The following is an 8427-nucleotide window of genomic DNA, read 5'->3' as shown; positions in this document are numbered from 1 at the left end:
AACATTTTGTGCATAATCAGCTGTGATTTTAAATCTTTAGTTTTCCCACAACAGGCACATCTGTGGAGCTTTACCATCAGTGATATTCTTGAAGTCAAAAATATGTGTGATCCCTTGTTTAGTGGTGCTTTGATTCAAGCCGTGTTCTTCCTCCCAGGGCAAGGCCTGTATTGCTGTCTTCCCTGTGTGATTATCCTATTGACCTTTTCCTCCCCACTGACTTCCAGATATTTCCCTCTTTTTGTGAATGGAAAAAATAATCTCTTTTGACCTTTTCATGTAAAGGTAGTCCTCTACTTACAACCACAACTGTGCCCCAAATTTATGTTGCTAAGTGGTTGTTAAATTAAATTAAATTAGTGAATCGGGCTTCCCCATTGACTTTGCTTGAGAGAAGATTGCAAAAGTAGATCACATGACCCCAGAACACTGCAACCGTCATAAATGTGAAATAGCTGTCAGGCATCCAAATGTAAATCACGTGAAGCTGCAATAGTCATAAGCTTCAAAAATGAGTCATAAATGACTTTTTTCAGTGCCGTTGTAACTTTGAACAGTCACTATATGAACTATTCTAAGTCAAGGACTACCTGTAATGTTCCCTTGAGTTCTGCATACTCTACGTTTTCCATTTTGAAATCTCTTCTTGATCACCTCTTCGAGAAGGAGAGGAATTATGTAGGGTATTTTTGAAGGAAATGGAAAATATTTTCATTTCAGGCTTGATTTGCTTTCCTTTTTAACATTGCTTGTTATTCTCAGTTGTCTGGAGTGCTCTTATTGGCATCCTCGTTGTCTATAAGATTGAAAGAAAAGTGTAACTTATTGTCTATAAAATGGTTGCTGAAGATGTGTTAAATGAAAAACACATGCCACAATGCTAAAATAACCTCTTACATTAATTATGATTCATTTGACACATTGCAAGGTTACTGAGATTCAAATTCACATTTGCATTCAACCATGAAATTCTCTTGTTGACTTTGGTCAATGATAGATTCTTACTACGTCAATTATTTGATAGAATGTCTGTAATTAAGATCAATAGAACATATAACATAGAATAATAGAGTTGGAAGGGACCTTGAAGGTCGTCTGCTCCAACCCTCTGCTCAAGCAGGAGACACTACACCACAGAGGTCTTCAAACTTGGCCCTTTTATGACTTGTGTACTTGTGAACTCCAAGAATTCCTCAGCCAGCGTTCCTATGTAAGCTGCTAAAGTACTTTCCCCCCTGTGGAGAGGGAAGGGGGATTTTAGCTCTCCCTCCATAAACAGCAGAGACCGATTATCCAGGGAGTTTAAAAGATTGAAAAAATAATGGGATCCCAATTGGAATTTTATTTCTTAAAATTTGTGGACTAAAAGAGTTTCTATTATCTATTTTTTACTTTCTATTTTTATTGAAGATCTGGGTTTTTCCTCAAAAACAGAACGAAAACTGAAAGGATTAAAATAACTTTGAGACTCAAAGGAAATCTTTAAGCAGTGGGGTGACATCTTGTGGCTAAACCTGAAACTGCAATTTGTTATTCTCTAAAAGAGACTTGGGCAAGAGAAGAAGCAGATGACAGAGAATGAGGTAGCTGGCTGAAGTTACTAAACTATGGAGAAAGTACAAAGAGAGGGGGGGAAAGGGAGGAAAAGGGAGGAGAAAGTTAGATAAGGAGCATAGAAAGGATAAAGGAAAAGAAGAAACTGGAGCAAGGAGGAAAACACCAGCAAACAGGAGCACAGAGAATGAATGGCTGCACGTGGAGTCGGAGGCAGCCGGCAGCAGAGAATGACAGATCCAGCTCAAGAGCCGAACTAAGCAGCACAACACTGGAAAAGAGGCAACTGAAAGCAGCGAACCGGCAGCTGAATAGCAGACAGGAAGGGAGACTGTTGGAGGCAGCCAACTGGTGAATCACGGTATATTCAGGAATAGCCAAGACCCATATTCCAATCTTGGCAGCCTGGCTTGGAGACCAGCTCTGCAGCGAGTGGGAGATCAAACAGAATCCTAACCAACCTAGCTGGCAACTTTGTCATCGAAACGGTGGAGGAGAGAAACTAGAAGTAAAGCTATACTGGACCTAATTCTTACTAATAGAGAAGAAGTGATAGAGGGAATTGAAGTTATGGGAACCTTGGGTGAAAGTGATCACGTCATACTGAAATTCAATACAATGCAAAAACAGGCAATAGAAAATAATCCAACCAGTGTCTTAAACTTCAAAAGAGCTGATTTTAACAAACTCAGAGAAAACCTAGGAAAGATACCATGGATGAAAATCCTAAACAGGAAAATAACTCAAAAAGAATAGGAAACTCTGAAAAATGTAATCATAAAAGCCCAGTCCAGCACAATACCATTGAAAAAGAAAAACAAGAAATTAAAGAAGAAACCAGCATGGCTGCACAAAGATCTCTCTGACAAACTGAATGACAAAAAAGGACAAGTACAAAAAAATGGAAAGAGGGACAAATAACTAAGACTGATTATCGGCAGATAGCCAGAAAAGATGAAAACAGGAAAGCAAAGGCTCAGAATGAAGAAAGGCTTGCCACAGAAATCAAGGACAAAAAAAGGTTCTGTCAACATATTAATAACAAGAAAAAAAATCAAGGAAAGTGTAGATCCACTAAAAAGAGAAGATGCAAGGAAGTAAAAGACAGGAAAAATTAAAGATACAAAAACAGATTAGGTGAGACCTGGCTGAAAAACAGTAACTGTGTCAGGGACCTTGGAGTCCTAATGGATGATCACTTGAATATGAGCCAGGAGTGTGCAGCAGCAGCCAAAAAAGCTAATACACTCCTGGGTTGCATAAACAGAGGTAGAATCAAGATCATGTGAAGTATTAGTACCGCTTTAAAAAACCCTAGTAAGAGCACACCTGGAATACTGCAACCAATTTTGGTCACCATACTAGAAATAAGGTGTAGAGACTTTTGAAAAAAATTCAAAGAGCAACTAAGATGATCAAAGGCCTGGAGACTAAAACATATGAAGAACGGCTGCAGGACTTTGGCTTGACTAAAAAAAAAGAAGAAATAGGGGTGACATGAAAAGAGTGTTCCAATATTTGAGGGGCTGCCACAAAGAAGAAGGGGGCCAGCCTATTCTCCAAGGCATCTGAAGGTAGAACAAGAAACAATGGATGGAAGCTAATCAAGAGTAGGAGCAACCTAGAAACAAGGAGAAATTTCCCGACAGTGAGAACAATTAACCAGCGGAAAAAACATAGTTTTCGCCGCCAGAAGTCGTGGGTGCTCCATCACTGGAGGCTTTCAAGAAGAGACTGGACAGCCATTTGCCTGAAATGTATAAGGTCTCCTGCTCGAGCAGGGGACTAGATGGCCTCAAAGATCTCTTCCAACTCTTATTGCATATTCTACTTGCTTCTCTGCGTCTTCGCGGTGGAGGAAACCAAACAGCCCGACTTGCTCCCGGCTTCTCCTCCGACCTGCCCCCCACTCACCTGCCAGATGATGCTTGGATCCTTGGAAGACCGCGGGAGCCTCTCTGCACGCCACCCTCCTCCCATGAGTGATCCGGTAGAGGAAGTTCCTCACTTCCCAGCCTTTCTAGCAATACAGTACTTTGTGGCGTTAACTCCTTGAAAGCCATGTTTTGCAGCAGTAGAGCAGTGTTTTTCAACCTTAGCAACTGTAGGATGTTGTGCACTTCAACTCCCAGAATTCCCCAGCTGGCTTTCTTGCCTGGGGAATTCTGGGAGTTGTGGTCCACACAGCTTAAGTATGCTGAGGTTGAGAAACACTGCAGTAGAGGTCCAAAATGAATAGCAAGCTGTCAACAGAAATCCCGAGGACAGGGTGCTTCTCACAAAGCTTGTCTTTGTGTGATTACACACAGCAGGGAGCTTCAGTGCAGTCAGTTAGCAATCAGAGATGCCAACAGGGATGAAGTGAACATGAGTGTAAGAGCTGCTTGAAACCTCCCTCAGCACTAAACAGTTAACTATGATGCTGCCCATCTAACAGGAAAAAAACCCTGTCCCTTGTCAGGATCCCTCTCCATTGGAAATCTCTGAGTGCAACTGCTGATAGCAGTTAGGAAATACCCTCATTTAGGCTGGTGTAGAGCCTTGTTGTGGTGTCTGACGGCTCCTGTGCCTAATTTCATTTTATTCTTGGGGAAGATGCAACTCTCTTGGTGGAAAGGGGGAACCGAGTTGTTTTTTTAGTCAGAAGGCTGGCGGGTGTTGCAGTCCATCAACATCTGCAGCACTTTCTCGCCCATCTTCAATAGCGAATTCCTAATTTGCATTTAGAGCTGCAGATTGGCACACGCAACTTTCCTTTTCAATCTGGATCCTAGTTTTTGGTCTTTGCATGAAGGGTGACGGTCCTTTGCTGTTCCCGCTTGGAGCACTTTAGCATCGCTCGGTGGCGCCCCAGTCGCCCCCTCCCCGCAGCGCTTCAGCGGAGGAGTTAAGCGCAGAGTTTTTGCGCCTAGAGAGGAGAAAGGGGGGCTGGCAATCCAGCTTCCTGCCCCGCAGCCCCCCCTCTTGGCGCAGCCCGGCTCCCCGCCTGGGGGCTCCCGGGGATTCCCGGAAGGTTGGGCACCCCCGTTCCCACGTTCCCCTCTCGCTGCTGGGGAGGGTCAGCCTGCCAGTGCCTGGAGGGGAGGAGGAGGAAGAGGACGGGGGGAGCTCTGGGCTGGGAGGGAGCGAGGCTGGAGGGGAGGGCGGGGACCCTGCTAGGAGGAGCTGAATGGCGTCTGGAAGGCGGGTGAGGGATGTTATATATTGACTGTTAAACTGTTTATTCACCTCACACGTTCGTGAGGAAGAACACGGCAGCCCGATGACAGCTGTCAAAAGGGCTGCCGACTCGCAGGCGCAGCGAAGCGGCTGATTTTGATAGCAGTCAAGCTGCCGGGCAGGCGCAGCTCACTGACAGCTGTCAAAGTTGCCTGGGCCGCGCATGCGCAGAGCAACCGGAACTGTCAAAAGTTGCCAGCTGGCCGGAGCAACAGCCTGTTGACAGCTCGCGGCTGCTGCAGCTGAACCACACCTGATTGGCTGCTGCCACGCGGTGGGAGAACACCACCCGCTGATTGGTTTAACCGTTTACCGAGTTAGAGTATAAATATGAGGGAATCCCGGCGGTGACTTGCCCAGGACACGATCGTTAAACTGTGCCTGTTGTCTCCTAGTCTTCCCTCGACTACAAAACAAGGGAGACCCGAGAGGCGTCCAGGTGGGCTTGGCCAATGTCCTGGCCCTGTCCAGGTGGGCTTCCTTTGAGATGGAGCTCCTGCATCTGCCTCTCTCTCTGGTGACTGCTGCGCCCCTGTTTCTCTCTGCCCATGTAAAGGAACAGCCCTGTCTGCGGAGTTCTCAATTTTAATTGCAGCTCTTTTATGGGCTGTAAAATCTCCACTGAAAAAGCAGCTCTCCAGTGTCTTACACACAACTTGCCAAAGAGATCAAGATGCTTCTGTGATGCATTTAGAAAGATAAAATAAAATAATTTTACCTCATGTGACAGGCCTGGGAGCTCTAATTGCCTCCACTTCTCTGAGATCGTTCTCAAAACAACCCAGGTGCAACTGATTGATGTACAAAGGACAATGGGAGATTCAGGGGAGAAAGGAGGAATTTATTTTATGATTTTTACAAGCAAAACGTTAGAACTGGATTTCCAACTTTTGTACCCACATGTATTCTCTTGGAGGGAAAAAAAAGAAACCCAGGAGTTTCTCTTGTTCACTAGCAGAATGGGGCAGTTAACAGATACAGAAATGAGCAGGCACTATGTAACTTACTGCACATAAGCTGTTCTAGGCTTTATACAAGTTAAATGCAATATAGATTATTAACAAAGTGCTTTGACATTTTAACTTTGCTGTTGGTTCACCCGTTAACTACTTTGCCTGTCTATATACCAGATAGATGAAGGTCAAATTAGTTGTAAATAGAACTTCATAAATTTTGAGCCTGCTTCGTAAGGGAAGGAAACTAAAGCGGCCGATGATGGGCGGGCTGCAACGCGCAGTTTCCAGCCTTTTCTGGCTCGTTCAGACCGGCAGAGAGCATATACTAGCCGGCAGCTGCCGGTGGGATCTTGCGGCGGCCTCCAAATCAGCTGTTAAGCGGCCTGCTTGGATGCGCAGCATGTGGAAGCCTGCAACGGACATACAACGACCTGATCGATCTCCCTTCGATAGACAAACGGTCCGGCCCTGCAGCCACCTGCGGAGGAGCTGTAACGACCTGGGGCTGCCTACAAAGGTAGCCTGGACGGCGAGGCTCCAGAATTGGTGGCTGCTGCCCCCCATCTGCCCATCTATAAGATCTTCGCGCTCCCCCCCCCACGACAGAGGTCTGTGGGATGATGGCCACCGTCTGTAGGCTAGAGCGCCATTTAAAACCCTCCTATATCTGGTCTGGAGGGCGGAATTCACCAGGGACCACCTGAAGCTTTATTTGGAGGTGGGATGTGCCGAAAGACCCCCGAGATAGCAGTTATCCTCTCGGGATCATAACTTTAAGTCCAGATAATCCCTCCTTCATTTTTTCACCGGAGACTGACTACAGCCCCTCGGTCGCGATGACATCTTAGGCATGGAGATAGATGAACTACCACCGCTCATCACCGGAGCTACGAAGTCATCCACCAACAGACTATGCTAGCATTCACCGGACTCTCTCTCCTCCTGCGACCTACCCGGAGCTGGATGGTGACCCCCTGAGATCCTGATCACTGTGAGAGGGTGACCATGTTCTCAGGAGCCACTACTTCAGCTCTGTGGTCTTGATATGCAGTTGTTCCTACCAGCTCGTCCTTTACTCCTATTTCCACCTCTGATGGCTTACACCAGAAGTGAGCTACTTGCCCTGAGAGCTTCCCCACTCTCTCAGAGATGGCCATCAGACCTACGCCGCCGTTTCCTTAATGACGGGTCCTGGGACCCCGAGAGGTGGCATGGCGCCAAGAAGAGGCTCTTGGGTTTTCTTTTAAAATTTTTTGAAGGGTTAGGGAGGGGGGAGGGTCAGGCCCAGCAAATCGAGGGGAAGACCCCACCGGACCTGTCTCAGCCTAAGTTGGCCAATGGTCGCGGCAATATGAGGGCCATGGAGAGTCTTGTAAACCAGGGGGATGGGACAGGGATACCGATCCCCACAGTAATTGGGAATGGCAGCAGATGGAGGAGCAGAGGGTCATATCGTATTCTGAGACCACGCCCACGCTATCTTCTTGCTGTGGCGCGCTCTGACCCTCTGGCTCCCGCTTGCTGCCCTGGGGAAGAGGGAGGTCTGACTCCTGAGCTCAGGCTGATCTATTTTAATGCCAGGTCTGTTGTGAATAAAGCTCCCCTCATCCATGACTTGATCGAGGAGGAAGGCGCAGACCTGGCATGCATCACGGAAACCTGGCTGGGCCCAGAGGGAGGGGTCCCTCTGACTGATTTATCCCCCCCAGGTTTCCGTGTGCTACATCAGCCTCGAGCTCAGGGTAGGGGAGGTGGCGTGGCGATCGTTATCAGAGAGACCCTCCATCCGCGGGAGGCCACTGCCCCTCAGATAGACGGATGTGAATCCCTCCTCTTAAGGTGGGGTCCTGGTGGTCAGTTGGGCCTACTTCTGGTATACCTCTCTCCAAGCTGCACAGCAACGGTTCTACCCAAGCTACCTGACGCCATCTCAGGATTGGCGGTCGAATTTCCAAAGCTTATGGTACTGGGAGATTTTAATCTACCTTCCCTGGGCAGTGCATCAGAAGTGGCCCGAGAGTTCATGGCCTCCATGACGGCCATGGACCTCACTCAAATTACTCAGGACCCAACTCACGAGGGAGGAAACATGCCGGATCTAATTTTTGTCTCTGGGCAGTGGCTAAATGGGCTGGGTGGGGTTACTCCAACATCACAACCCCTTTCATGGACAGACCACTACCTCCTGCGGTTGGACCTCCGTCACGTCACCCCCCGATGTCAGGAAGCGGAACCGACCAGGTGGTTCCGCCCCAGGCGCCTGATGGACCCAGATAAATTCCAGATGACGCTTGGACCGATTCCCACCTCCCTCTCCCACAACCCGGTCGAGTCCTTAGTTAATGCCTGGCAACAGGCTGCTTCGGAGGCGCTCGACCGCGTTGTCCCTTTGCGGCCTCTGACCCGGCGCAAGTCACGACTCGCTCCTTGGTTCTCCAAGGACCTGCGGGAGATGAAGCGCCAGAGAAGGGGCCTAGAGAGCATTTGGAGAGCCAGTCGGTCCGAGTCTGACCGAACACAGTTAAGATCCTTTTCTAGATCCTATCTTGTGGCAATGAGGGTGGCAAAGCGCGCCTACTTCTCCACCCTCATTGCGTCCGCAGATAATCGCCCGGCCGCCCTATTTAGAGTGGTCCGCTCCCTTTTAAGTCAAGAGACGGGAGAGGACCCCCTACATGGACGGGCTGAGGAATTTAGT

This window comes from Vipera berus (genome assembly GCF_964194415.1).
Source record: "Vipera berus genome assembly, chromosome: 2".
NCBI lineage: Eukaryota > Metazoa > Chordata > Lepidosauria > Squamata > Viperidae > Vipera > Vipera berus.
Note: the sequence above shows the minus strand (reverse complement) of the source record.